Below are 16196 nucleotides of genomic sequence, written 5' to 3' on the forward strand. Positions count from 1 at the left end.
ACTCGGACTTTTTGCTTTTGCTGGGGTTTGGATTTTTGCTATTTATTGATTGTAAGTTTTGTATTTTTATAACAAAAGAGTTCACTTCACACAGATTTATACAGCCACCACTAGAGGGAGCTCACAAGATACAGATTTATACAGCCACCACTAGAGGGAGCTCACTACATACAGATTTATACAGCCACGACTAGAGGGAGTTCACTGCATACAGATTTATACAGCCACCACTAGAGGGAGCTCACTACATACAGATTTATACAGCCACCACTAGGGGGAGCTCACTACATACAGATTTATACAGCCATCACTAGAGAGAGCTCACTACATACAGATATATACAGCTACCACTAGGGGGAGCTCACTGCATACAGATTTATACAGCCACCACTAGAGGGAGCTCACTACATACAGATATATACAGCCACCACTAGAGGGAGCTCACTACATACAGATTTATACAGCCACCACTAGGGAGAGCTCAGTACATACAGATTTATACAGCCACCACTAGGGAGAGCTCACTACATACAGATTTATACAGCCACCACTAGGGGGAGCTCACTACATACAGATTTATACAGCCACTACTAGGGGGAGCTCACTACATACAGATTTATACAGCCACCACTAGGGGAGCTCACTACATACAGATATATACAGCCACCACTAGAGGGAGCTCACTACATACAGATTTATACAGCTACCACTAGAGGGAGCTCACTACATACAGATTTATACAGCCACCACTAGAGAGAGCTCACTACATACAGATATATACAGTCACCACTAGGGAGAGCTCACTACATACAGATTTATACAGCCACCACTAGAGGGAGCTCACTGCATACAGATTTATACAGCCACCACTAGGGGGAGATCACTAGATACAAATTTATACAGCCACCACTAGAGGGGGCTCACTACATACAGATTTATACAATCACCACTAGGGGGAGCTCACTACATACAGATTTATACAACCATCACTAGCAGGAGCTCACTACATACAGATTTATACAGCCACCACTAGAGAGAGCTCACTGCATACAGATTTATACAGCCACCACTAGGGGGAGATCACTAGATACAAATTTATACAGCCACCACTAGAGGGGGCTCACTACATACAGATTTATACAGCCACCACTAGGGGGAGCTCACTACATACAGATTTATACAGCCACCACTAGGGAGAGCTCACTACATACAGATTTATACAGCCACCACAAGGAGGAGCTCACTGCATATAGATTTATACAGCAACCACTAGGGGGAGCTCACTAGATACAAATTTATACGGCCACCACTAGGGGGAGCTCACTACATACAGATTTATACAGCCACCACTAGAGGGGTATCACTGCATACAGTTTCATACAGCCACCACTAGAGGGATCTCACTACATACAGATTTATACAGCCACCACTAGAGGGAGCTCACTACATACAGATTTATACAGCCAGCACTAGGGGGAGCTCACTACATACAGATTTATACAGCCAGCACTAGGGCGAGCTCACTGCATACAGATTTATACAGCCACCACTAGAGAGAGCTCACTACATACAGATTTATACAGCTACCACTAGAGGGAGCTCACTGCATACAGATTTATACAGCCACCACTAGAGGGAGCTCACTACATACAGATTTATACAGCCACCACTAGGGGGAGCTCACTACATACAGATTTATACAGCCACCACTAGAGAGAGCTCACTACATACAGATATATACAGCTACCACTAGGGGGAGCTCACTGCATACAGATTTATACAGCCACCACTAGAGGGAGCTCACTACATACAGATTTATACAGCCACCACTAGAGGGAGCTCACTACATACAGATATATACAGCCACCACTAGAGGGAGCTCACTACATACAGATTTATACAGCCACCACTAGGGAGAGCTCAGTACATACAGATTTATACAGCCACCACTAGGGAGAGCTCACTACATACAGATTTATACAGCCACCACTAGAGGGAGCTCACTACATACAGATTTATACAGCCACCACTAGAGGGAGCTCACTACATACAGATATATACAGCCACCACTAGAGGGAGCTCACTACATACAGATTTATACAGCCACCACTAGGGAGAGCTCAGTACATACAGATTTATACAGCCACCACTAGGGAGAGCTCACTACATACAGATTTATACAGCCACCACTAGGGGGAGCTCACTACATACAGATTTATACAGCCACTACTAGGGGGAGCTCACTACATACAGATATATACAGCCACCACTAGAGAGAGCTCACTACATACAGATTTATACAGCCACCACTAGAGGGAGCTCACTACATACAGATTTATACAGCCACCACTAGGGGAGCTCACTACATACAGATATATACAGTCACCACTAGGGAGAGCTCACTACATACAGATTTATACAGCCACCACTAGAGGGAGCTCACTGCATACAGATTTATACAGCCACCACTAGGGGGAGATCACTAGATACAAATTTATACAGCCACCACTAGAGGGGGCTCACTACATACAGATTTATACAATCACCACTAGGGGGAGCTCACTACATACAGATTTATACAACCATCACTAGCAGGAGCTCACTACATACAGATTTATACAGCCACCACTAGAGAGAGCTCACTGCATACAGATTTATACAGCCACCACTAGGGGGAGATCACTAGATACAAATTTATACAGCCACCACTAGAGGGGGCTCACTACATACAGATTTATACAGCCACCACTAGGGGGAGCTCACTACATACAGATTTATACAGCCACCACTAGGGAGAGCTCACTACATACAGATTTATACAGCCACCACAAGGAGGAGCTCACTGCATATAGATTTATACAGCAACCACTAGGGGGAGCTCACTAGATACAAATTTATACGGCCACCACTAGGGGGAGCTCACTACATACAGATTTATACAGCCACCACTAGAGGGGTATCACTGCATACAGTTTCATACAGCCACCACTAGAGGGATCTCACTACATACAGATTTATACAGCCACCACTAGAGGGAGCTCACTACATACAGATTTATACAGCCAGCACTAGGGGGAGCTCACTACATACAGATTTATACAGCCAGCACTAGGGCGAGCTCACTGCATACAGATTTATACAGCCACCACTAGAGAGAGCTCACTACATACAGATTTATACAGCTACCACTAGAGGGAGCTCACTGCATACAGATTTATACAGCCACCACTAGAGGGAGCTCACTACATACAGATTTATACAGCCACCACTAGGGGGAGCTCACTACATACAGATTTATACAGCCACCACTAGAGAGAGCTCACTACATACAGATATATACAGCTACCACTAGGGGGAGCTCACTGCATACAGATTTATACAGCCACCACTAGAGGGAGCTCACTACATACAGATTTATACAGCCACCACTAGGGGGAGCTCACTACATACAGATTTATACAGACATCACTAGGGAGAGCTCACTACATACAGATTTATACAGCCACCACTAGAGAGAGCTCACTACATACAGATTTATACAATCACCACTAGAGGGAGCTCACTACATACAGATTTATACAGCCACTACTAGGGGGAGCTCACAACATACAGATTTATACAGTCACCACTAGAGAGAGCTCACTACATACAGATTTATACAGCCACCACTAGAGGGAGCTCCCTACATCAGATTTATACAGCCACCACTAGGGGGAGCTCACTACATACAGATTTATACAGCCACCACTAGAGGGAGCTCACTACATACAGATTTATACAGCAACCACTAGAGGAGGCTCACTACATACAGATTTATACAGCCACCACTAGAGGGAGCTCACTACATGCAGATTTATACAGCCACCACTAGAGGGAGCTCACTACATACAGATTTATACAGCCACCACTAGAGGGAGCTCACTACATACAGATTTATACAGCCACCACTAGGGGGAGCTCACTACATACAGATTTATACAGCCACCACTAGAGGGAGCTCACTACATACAGATTTATACAGTCACCACTAGAGGGAGCTCACTACATACAGATTTATACAGTCACCACTAGAGGGAGCTCACTACATACTGATTTATACAGCCATCACTAGAGGGAGCTCACTACATACAGATTTATACAGCCACCACTAGAGGGAGCTCACTACATACAGATTTATACAGCCACCACTAGAGGGAGCTCACTACATACAGATTTATACAGCCACCACTAGAGGGAGCTCACTACATACAGATTTATACAGCCACCACTAGGGGGAGCTCACTACATACAGATTTATACAGCCACCACTAGGAGGAGATCACTACATACAGATTTATACAGCCACCACTAGGAGGAGCTCACTACATACAGATTTATACAGCCAACACTAGGGGGAGCTCACTACATACAGATTTATACAGCCACCACTAGAGGGAGCTCACTACATATAGATTTATACAGCCACCACTAGGGGGAGCTCACTACATACAGATTTATACAGCCACCACTAGAGGGAGTTCACTACATATAGATTTATACAGCCACCACTAGAAGGAGCTCACTACATACAGATTTATACAGACATCACTAGGGAGAGCTCACTGCATACAGATTTATACAGCCACCACTAGAGGGGGCTCACTACATACAGATTTATACAGCCACCACTAGAAGGAGCTCACTACATACAGATTTATACAGCCACCACTAGGGGGAGCTCACTACATACAGATTTATACAGACATCACTAGGGGGAGCTCACTACATACAGATTTATACAGTCACCACTAGGGAGAGCTCACTACATACAGATTTATACAGCCACCACTAGAGGGAGCTCCCTACATACAGATTTATACAGCCACCACTAGGGGGAGCTCACTACATACAGATTTATACAGCCACCACTAGAGGGAGCTCACTACATACAGATTTATACAGCCACCACTAGAGGAGGCTCACTACATACAGATTTATACAGCCACCACTAGTTCGAGCTCACTACATACAGATTTATACAGCCACCACTAGAGGGAGCTCACTACATACAGATTTATACAGCCACCACTAGGGGGAGCTCACTACATACAGATTTATACAGCCACCACTAGGGGGAGCTCACTACATACAGATTTATATAGCCACCACTAGAGGGAGCTCACTACATACAGATTTATACAGCCACCACTAGAGGGAGCTCACTACATACAGATTTATACAGCCACCACTAGGGGGAGCTCACTACATACAGATTTATACAGCCACCACTAGAGGGAGCTCACTACATACAGATTAATACAGTCACCACTAGAGGGAGCTCACTACATTCTGATTTATACAGCCACCACTGGAGGGAGCTCACTACATACAGATTTATACAGCCACCACTAGAGGGAGCTCACTACATACAGATTTATACAGCCACCACTAGAGGGAGCTCACTACATACAGATTTATACAGCCACCACTAGAGGGAGCTCACTACATACAGATTTATACAGCCACCACTAGAGGGAGCTCACTACATACAGACTTATACAGCCACCACTAGGAGGAGATCACTACATACAGATTTATACAGCCACCACTAGGAGGAGCTCACTACATACAGATTTATACAGCCACCACTAGGGGGAGCTCACTACATACAGATTTATACAGCCACCAATAGAAGGAGCTCACTACATACAGATTTATACAGACATCACTAGGGAGAGCTCACTGCATACAGATTTATACAGCCACCACTAGAGGGAGCTCACTACATACAGATTTATACAGCCACCACTAGAGGGAGCTCACTACATATAGATTTATACAGCCACCACTAGAGGAAGCTCACTACATACAGATTTATACAGCCACCACTAGAGGGGGCTCACTACATGCAGATTTATACAGCCACCACTAGGGGGAGCTCACTGCATACAGATTTATACAGCCACCACTAGAGGGAGCTCACTACATACAGATTTATACAGCCACCACTAGAGGGGGCTCACTACATGCAGATTTATACAGCCACCACTAGGGGGAGCTCACTGCATACAGATTTATACAGCCACCACTAGGAGGAGCTCACTACATACAGATTTATACAGCCACCACTAGAAGGAGCTCACTACATACAGATTTATACAGCCACCACTAGGAGGAGCTCACTACATACAGATTTATACAGCCACCACTAGAAGGAGCTCACTACATACAGATTTATACAGACATCACTAGGGAGAGCTCACTGCATACAGATTTATACAGCCACCAGTAGAGGGAGCTCACTACATACAGATTTATACAGCCACCACTAGAGGGAGCTCACTACATATAGATTTATACAGCCACCACTAGAGGGAGCTCACTACATACAGATTTATACAGCCACCACTAGAGGGGGCTCACTACATACAGATTTATACAGCCACCACTAGAGGGAGCTCACTACATACAGATTTATACAGCCACCACTAGAAGGAGCTCACTACATACAGATTTATACAGACATCACTAGGGAGAGCTCACTACATACAGATTTATACAGCCACCACTAGTGAGCTCACTGCATACAGATTTATACAGCCACCAGTAGAGGGAGCTCACTACATACAGATTTATACAGCCACCACTAGAGGGAGCTCACTACATATAGATTTATACAGCCACCACTTGAGGGAGCTCACTACATACAGATTTATACAGCCACCACTAGAGGGAGCTCCCTACATACAGATTTATACAGCCACCACTAGGGGGAGCTCACTACATACAGATTTATACAGCCACCACTAGAGGGAGCTCACTACATACAGATTTATACAGCAACCACTAGAGGAGGCTCACTACATACAGATTTATACAGTCACCACTAGAGAGAGCTCACTACATACAGATTTATACAGCCACCACTAGAGGGAGCTCACTACATGCAGATTTATACAGCCACCACTAGGGGGAGCTCACTACATACAGATTTAAACAGCCACCACTAGAGGGAGCTCACTACATACAGATTTATACAGCAACCACTAGAGGAGGCTCACTACATACAGATTTATACAGTCACCACTAGAGGGAGCTCACTACATACAGATTTATACAGTCACCACTAGAGAGAGCTCACTACATACAGATTTATACAGCCACCACTAGAGGGAGCTCACTACATACAGATTTATACAGTCACCACTAGGGAGAGCTCACTACATACAGATTTATACAGCCACCACTAGAGGGAGCTCACTACATACAGATATATACAGCCACCACTAGAGGGAGCTCACTACATACAGATTTATACAGCCACCACTAGGGAGAGCTCAGTACATACAGATTTATACAGCCACCACTAGGGAGAGCTCACTACATACAGATTTATACAGCCACCACTAGGGGGAGCTCACTACATACAGATTTATACAGCCACTACTAGGGGGAGCTCACTACATACAGATTTATACAGCCACCACTAGGGGGAGCTCACTACATACAGATATATACAGCCACCACTAGAGAGAGCTCACTACATACAGATTTATACAGCCACCACTAGAGGGAGCTCACTACATACAGATTTATACAGCCACCACTAGGGGAGCTCACTACATACAGATATATACAGTCACCACTAGGGAGAGCTCACTACATACAGATTTATACAGCCACCACTAGAGGGAGCTCACTGCATACAGATTTATACAGCCACCACTAGGGGGAGATCACTAGATACAAATTTATACAGCCACCACTAGAGGGGGCTCACTACATACAGATTTATACAATCACCACTAGGGGGAGCTCACTACATACAGATTTATACAACCATCACTAGCAGGAGCTCACTACATACAGATTTATACAGCCACCACTAGGGAGAGCTCACTACATACAGATTTATACAGCCACCACAAGGAGGAGCTCACTGCATATAGATTTATACAGCAACCACTAGGGGGAGCTCACTAGATACAAATTTATACGGCCACCACTAGGGGGAGCTCACTACATACAGATTTATACAGCCACCACTAGAGGGGTATCACTGCATACAGTTTCATACAGCCACCACTAGAGGGATCTCACTACATACAGATTTATACAGCCACCACTAGAGGGAATTCACTTCACACAGATAAATACAGCCACCACTAGAGGGAGCTCACTACATACAGATTTATACAGCCAGCACTAGGGGGAGCTCACTACATACAGATTTATACAGCCAGCACTAGGGCGAGCTCACTGCATACAGATTTATACAGCCACCACTAGAGAGAGCTCACTACATACAGATTTATACAGCTACCACTAGAGGGAGCTCACTACATACAGATTTATACAGCCACCACTAGAGGGAGCTCACTACATACAGATTTATACAGCCACCACTAGGGGAGCTCACTACATACAGATTTATGCAGCCACCACTAGAGAGAGCTCACTACATACAGATATATACAGCTACCACTAGGGGGAGCTCACTGCATACAGATTTATACAGCCACCACTAGAGGGAGCTCACTACATACAGATTTATACAGCCACCACTAGGGGGAGCTCACTACATACAGATTTATACAGACATCACTAGGGAGAGCTCACTACATACAGATTTATACAGCCACCACTAGAGAGAGCTCACTACATACAGATTTATACAATCACCACTAGAGGGAGCTCACTACATACAGATTTATACAGCCACTACTAGGGGGAGCTCACAACATACAGATTTATACAGTCACCACTAGAGAGAGCTCACTACATACAGATTTATACAGCCACCACTAGAGGGAGCTCCCTACATCAGATTTATACAGCCACCACTAGGGGGAACTCACTACATACAGATTTATACAGCCACCACTAGAGGGAGCTCACTACATACAGATTTATACAGCAACCACTAGAGGAGGCTCACTACATACAGATTTATACAGCCACCACTAGAGGGAGCTCACTACATGCAGATTTATACAGCCACCACTAGAGGGAGCTCACTACATACAGATTTATACAGCCACCACTAGAGGGAGCTCACTACATACAGATTTATACAGCCACCACTAGGGGGAGCTCACTACATACAGATTTATACAGCCACCACTAGAGGGAGCTCACTACATACAGATTTATACAGTCACCACTAGAGGGAGCTCACTACATACAGATTTATACAGTCACCACTAGAGGGAGCTCACTACATACTGATTTATACAGCCATCACTAGAGGGAGCTCACTACATACAGATTTATACAGCCACCACTAGAGGGAGCTCACTACATACAGATTTATACAGCCACCACTAGAGGGAGCTCACTACATACAGATTTATACAGCCACCACTAGAGGGAGCTCACTACATACAGATTTATACAGCCACCACTAGGGGGAGCTCACTACATACAGATTTATACAGCCACCACTAGGAGGAGATCACTACATACAGATTTATACAGCCACCACTAGGAGGAGCTCACTACATACAGATTTATACAGCCACCACTAGGGGGAGCTCACTACATACAGATTTATACAGCCACCACTAGAGGGAGCTCACTACATATAGATTTATACAGCCACCACTAGGGGGAGCTCACTACATACAGATTTATACAGCCACCACTAGAGGGAGTTCACTACATATAGATTTATACAGCCACCACTAGAAGGAGCTCACTACATACAGATTTATACAGACATCACTAGGGAGAGCTCACTGCATACAGATTTATACAGCCACCACTAGAGGGGGCTCACTACATACAGATTTATACAGCCACCACTAGAAGGAGCTCACTACATACAGATTTATACAGCCACCACTAGGGGGAGCTCACTACATACAGATTTATACAGACATCACTAGGGGGAGCTCACTACATACAGATTTATACAGTCACCACTAGGGAGAGCTCACTACATACAGATTTATACAGCCACCACTAGAGGGAGCTCCCTACATACAGATTTATACAGCCACCACTAGGGGGAGCTCACTACATACAGATTTATACAGCCACCACTAGAGGGAGCTCACTACATACAGATTTATACAGCCACCACTAGAGGAGGCTCACTACATACAGATTTATACAGCCACCACTAGTTCGAGCTCACTACATACAGATTTATACAGCCACCACTAGAGGGAGCTCACTACATACAGATTTATACAGCCACCACTAGGGGGAGCTCACTACATACAGATTTATACAGCCACCACTAGGGGGAGCTCACTACATACAGATTTATATAGCCACCACTAGAGGGAGCTCACTACATACAGATTTATACAGCCACCACTAGAGGGAGCTCACTACATACAGATTTATACAGCCACCACTAGGGGGAGCTCACTACATACAGATTTATACAGCCACCACTAGAGGGAGCTCACTACATACAGATTAATACAGTCACCACTAGAGGGAGCTCACTACATTCTGATTTATACAGCCACCACTGGAGGGAGCTCACTACATACAGATTTATACAGCCACCACTAGAGGGAGCTCACTACATACAGATTTATACAGCCACCACTAGAGGGAGCTCACTACATACAGATTTATACAGCCACCACTAGAGGGAGCTCACTACATACAGATTTATACAGCCACCACTAGAGGGAGCTCACTACATACAGATTTATACAGCCACCACTAGGAGGAGATCACTACATACAGATTTATACAGCCACCACTAGGAGGAGCTCACTACATACAGATTTATACAGCCACCACTAGGGGGAGCTCACTACATACAGATTTATACAGCCACCAATAGAAGGAGCTCACTACATACAGATTTATACAGACATCACTAGGGAGAGCTCACTGCATACAGATTTATACAGCCACCACTAGAGGGAGCTCACTACATACAGATTTATACAGCCACCACTAGAGGGAGCTCACTACATATAGATTTATACAGCCACCACTAGAGGAAGCTCACTACATACAGATTTATACAGCCACCACTAGAGGGGGCTCACTACATGCAGATTTATACAGCCACCACTAGGGGGAGCTCACTGCATACAGATTTATACAGCCACCACTAGAGGGAGCTCACTACATACAGATTTATACAGCCACCACTAGAGGGGGCTCACTACATGCAGATTTATACAGCCACCACTAGGGGGAGCTCACTGCATACAGATTTATACAGCCACCACTAGGAGGAGCTCACTACATACAGATTTATACAGCCACCACTAGAAGGAGCTCACTACATACAGATTTATACAGCCACCACTAGGAGGAGCTCACTACATACAGATTTATACAGCCACCACTAGAAGGAGCTCACTACATACAGATTTATACAGACATCACTAGGGAGAGCTCACTGCATACAGATTTATACAGCCACCAGTAGAGGGAGCTCACTACATACAGATTTATACAGCCACCACTAGAGGGAGCTCACTACATATAGATTTATACAGCCAACACTAGAGGGAGCTCACTACATACAGATTTATACAGCCACCACTAGAGGGGGCTCACTACATACAGATTTATACAGCCACCACTAGAGGGAGCTCACTACATACAGATTTATACAGCCACCACTAGAAGGAGCTCACTACATACAGATTTATACAGACATCACTAGGGAGAGCTCACTACATACAGATTTATACAGCCACCACTAGTGAGCTCACTGCATACAGATTTATACAGCCACCAGTAGAGGGAGCTCACTACATACAGATTTATACAGCCACCACTAGAGGGAGCTCACTACATATAGATTTATACAGCCACCACTTGAGGGAGCTCACTACATACAGATTTATACAGCCACCACTAGAGGGAGCTTACTACATACAGATTTATACAGACATCACTAGAGAGAGCTCACTACATACAGATTTATACAGCCACCACTAGAGGGGGCTCACTGCATACAGATTCATACAGCCACCACTAGAGGGAGCTCACTACATACAGATTTATACAGCCACCACTAGAGGGAGCTCACTACATGCAGATTTATACAGCCACCACTAGAGGGAGCTCACTACATACAGATTTATACAGCCACCACTAGAGGGAGCTCACTACATACAGATTTATACAGCCACCACTAGGAGGAGATCACTACATACAGATTTATACAGCCACCACTAGGAGGCGCTCACTACATACAGATTTATACAGCCACCACTAGAAGGAGCTCACTGCATACAGATTTATACAGTCACCACTAGAGGGAGCTCACTACATACAGATTTATACAGCCACCACTAGATGGAGCTCACTACATGCAGATTTATACAGCCACCACTAGAGGGAGCTCACTACATACAGATTTATACAGCCACCACTAGAGGGAGCTCACTACATACAGATTTATACAGCCACCACTAGGAAGAGATCACTACATACAGATTTATACAGCCACCACTAGGAGGCGCTCACTACATACAGATTTATACAGCCACCACTAGAAGGAGCTCACTGCATACAGATTTATACAGTCACCACTAGAGGGAGCTCACTACATACAGATTTATACAGCCACCACTAGAAGGAGCTCACTGCATACAGATTTATACAGTCACCACTAGAGGGAGCTCACTACATGCAGATTTATACAGCCACCACTAGAGGGAGCTCACTACATACAGATTTATACAGCCACCACTAGAGGGAGCTCACTACATACAGATTTATACAGCCACCACTAGGAGGAGATCACTACATACAGATTTATACAGCCACCACTAGGAGGAGCTCACTACATACAGATTTATACAGCCACCACTAGAGGGAGCTCACTGCATACAGATTTATACAGTCACCACTAGAGGGAGCTCACTACATACAGATTTATACAGACATCACTAGGGAGAGCTCACTGCATACAGATTTATACAGCCACCAGTAGAGGGAGCTCACTACATACAGATTTATACAGCCACCACTAGTGAGCTCACTGCATACAGATTTATACAGCCACCAGTAGAGGGAGCTCACTACATACAGATTTATACAGCCATCACTAGAGGGAGCTCACTACATATAGATTTATACAGCCACCACTAGAGGGAGCTCACTACATACAGATTTATACAGCCACCACTAGAGGGAGCTCATTACATACAGATTTATACAGACATCACTAGAGGGAGCTCACTGCATACAGATTCATACAGCCACCACTAGAGGGAGCTCACTACATACAGATTTATACAGCCACCACTAGGAGGAGATCACTACATACAGATTTATACAGCCACCACTAGGAGGAGCTCACTACATACAGATTTATACAGCCACCACTAGAGGGAGCTCACTGCATACAGATTTATACAGTCACCACTAGAGGGAGCTCACTACATACAGATTTATACAGACATCACTAGGGAGAGCTCACTGCATACAGATTTATACAGCCACCACTAGAGGGAGCTCACTACATACAGATTTATACACCCACCACTAGTGAGCTCACTGCATACAGATTTATACAGCCACCACTAGAGGGAGCTCACTGCATACAGATTTATACAGTCACCACTAGAGGGAGCTCACTACATACAGATTTATACAGACATCACTAGGGAGAGCTCACTGCATACAGATTTATACAGCCACCAGTAGAGGGAGCTCACTACATACAGATTTATACAGCCACCACTAGTGAGCTCACTGCATACAGATTTATACAGCCACCACTAGGAGGAGATCACTACATACAGATTTATACAGCCACCACTAGGAGGAGCTCACTACATACAGATTTATACAGCCACCACTAGGGGGAGCTCACTACATACAGATTTATACAGCCACCAATAGAAGGAGCTCACTACATACAGATTTATACAGACATCACTAGGGAGAGCTCACTGCATACAGATTTATACAGCCACCACTAGAGGGAGCTCACTACATACAGATTTATACAGCCACCACTAGAGGGAGTTCACTGCATACAGATTTATACAGCCACCAGTAGAGGGAGCTCACTACATACAGATTTATACAGCCACCACTAGAGGGAGCTCACTACATACAGAATTATACAGCCACCACTAGAGGGAGCTCACTGCATACAGATTCATACAGCCACCACTAGAGGGAGCTCACTACATACAAATTCATACAGCCACCACTAGGGAGAGCTCACTGCATAAAAATGTATTCAGCAACCAATACAGAGAGCTCGCTACATATGCATTTATATAGCCACCACTAGAGGGAGCAAAGTACACGTGAACTCATACAGACCACTTGAGGTAGCTTACAGATTTATAGAGCCACCTCCTCTAAAAGGAGCCACAGTGGGTATAATAAGTCTACACACCTCAAGTTTTTGTCATGTAAAAAAATCCTACCAGGAAGAATTATTTCAGATCTATTTTCCGCTTTAATGCTGCCGATAATCTGTACAAATCCATTGAGAAATGAACTGAATCATTTTGAAGGAGAAAATAAAAATAACCAAGGTAAAATAATGTGGTTGGGTTGCATTTGTGTGAACATGCTCTTATAATTGGGGCTGTGGTTGTGCTCAGAATTAGCCCATCATATTTGCACTCATGTTACACAGTGGTCCGTGCTCGGCCGCCGTCAGTCGGATTAACCCAAAAGAGTTTTGCTGTTCTAGGAGAATTGCTATGACATTTTCTTACTTGCATTTTACACTAAAAAGCCATTGTACATAAACAGCTTTATAACTGCAGAGGATGGAGGGCTCAAAGCCCGGTGCTAGAGCCGGGACACGTGTTATTTATGTTCACTGTATAATGGCGTTCTTTATAGGTAATGCACGCTTTATGGAAATTTATTTTTGCTACTGCCATTATAGAGACCATATACATTGAGTCCAAAACTTGTTTTCACAGAGTTATAGCTGCAGGAAACAGGCGTCCCCCTCTAAAGACCAGAGACTAGCAATGTGAAGAACCACATGTATCAATGATCATGGGCGCCCACGTTCTAAGCTTAACTTGTTCCTATCTGATGTATAGCAGTATTTTTTATTGGAAAAGTATAGCAGCATTATTTATGTACACTGTATGGTGGCATTATTTAGCGTCTATAATGGGGTCACTCACTGAGCTATCGATTTGTATGCGAGTGCTTGCTGCATGTGCATAAACGTAGCTGTGTAGTCTCCCACCCATCCCGATATTCTGCTAGACCCTTTTATTTTACCATACACAGGTGGGTCGGAGTAGCAGACGTCCTCACAATATATGGTAAAATAGCTAATGTAATGTCATTTCAGAGAAGCTCAGTACCTTCCGATCCGGAACATCAGTGCAATATCAGCTCAGCTCGTACACAATGCTAAGAATAAGCCTCGGAAAGGTTACTCATGCGCTTTAACAAAATTGGTAATTAGATGAGTTTTTCCCGTTGAACAGAAGCCAAAAAGATTTCACATGTTATATTCCTAATGGTAATGAAACTGGCGCAACTGCAGCTAATTATTGGCAAAGTTTACTCTATTCGTTACATATAAAAAAATGTGAACAAAACATATCAACCCCAAGGTGGGCAGTCTGTACTCCGCAGAGCGGGATGCATCACCACTAGCAATGAAAGAAAGCGACTTGGTTTCAATCTAATTTGTGTAAAAGTTTTAGGAATTTGCTGAAGTCGGCGAATTCGAACAATTTGGAATTTGCTTTGTGGGAATCGTCTAAAATTGCCACCACCATTTAACACATTGCTAAAGGTTACAACAGCCAGTGTAGGATTATATGACCTCGCGCACAGCCAGGTAGGCTTTCCATTAATGCCTTGTGACTATCACATCACATGCTATAGTGCAGCCAATCAGGAAGACTATCACAGTCTACATAAAAGCTGAAGCAGGAAATGCAGCAGCCTTTATGTACTGAATTTGGATAGTGAGAGAGCCTCACAGCTTAACTTTAAAGATAGGAAGAAAAAGCCATTAGAGATGACTGAATCTATTCAATGCCAATCAAATTTGAGTAAAATTTAATTAAATTCACAGGCTCCGCATATTCGAACAACCCGCGATTCGATTTGCGTGAATTACAAAAAAGAAATGTTCCCCACCTTTTTACACACTGCAGAAGTTTGCATCAGTCATGAAGGGCTGACATGACCTCAGGTGCGACCTCAAGACCTTCCCCATAATGTCATGCAGCTATAACCTCACATGGCATGGCTCAGCTAGTCAGGATGGGCGATTTGAG

The sequence above is a fragment of the Phyllobates terribilis genome, unplaced genomic scaffold (genome assembly GCF_046119375.1).
Source record: "Phyllobates terribilis strain yellow unplaced genomic scaffold, ASM4611937v1 Scaffold_3__8_contigs__length_932513732, whole genome shotgun sequence".
NCBI lineage: Eukaryota > Metazoa > Chordata > Amphibia > Anura > Dendrobatidae > Phyllobates > Phyllobates terribilis.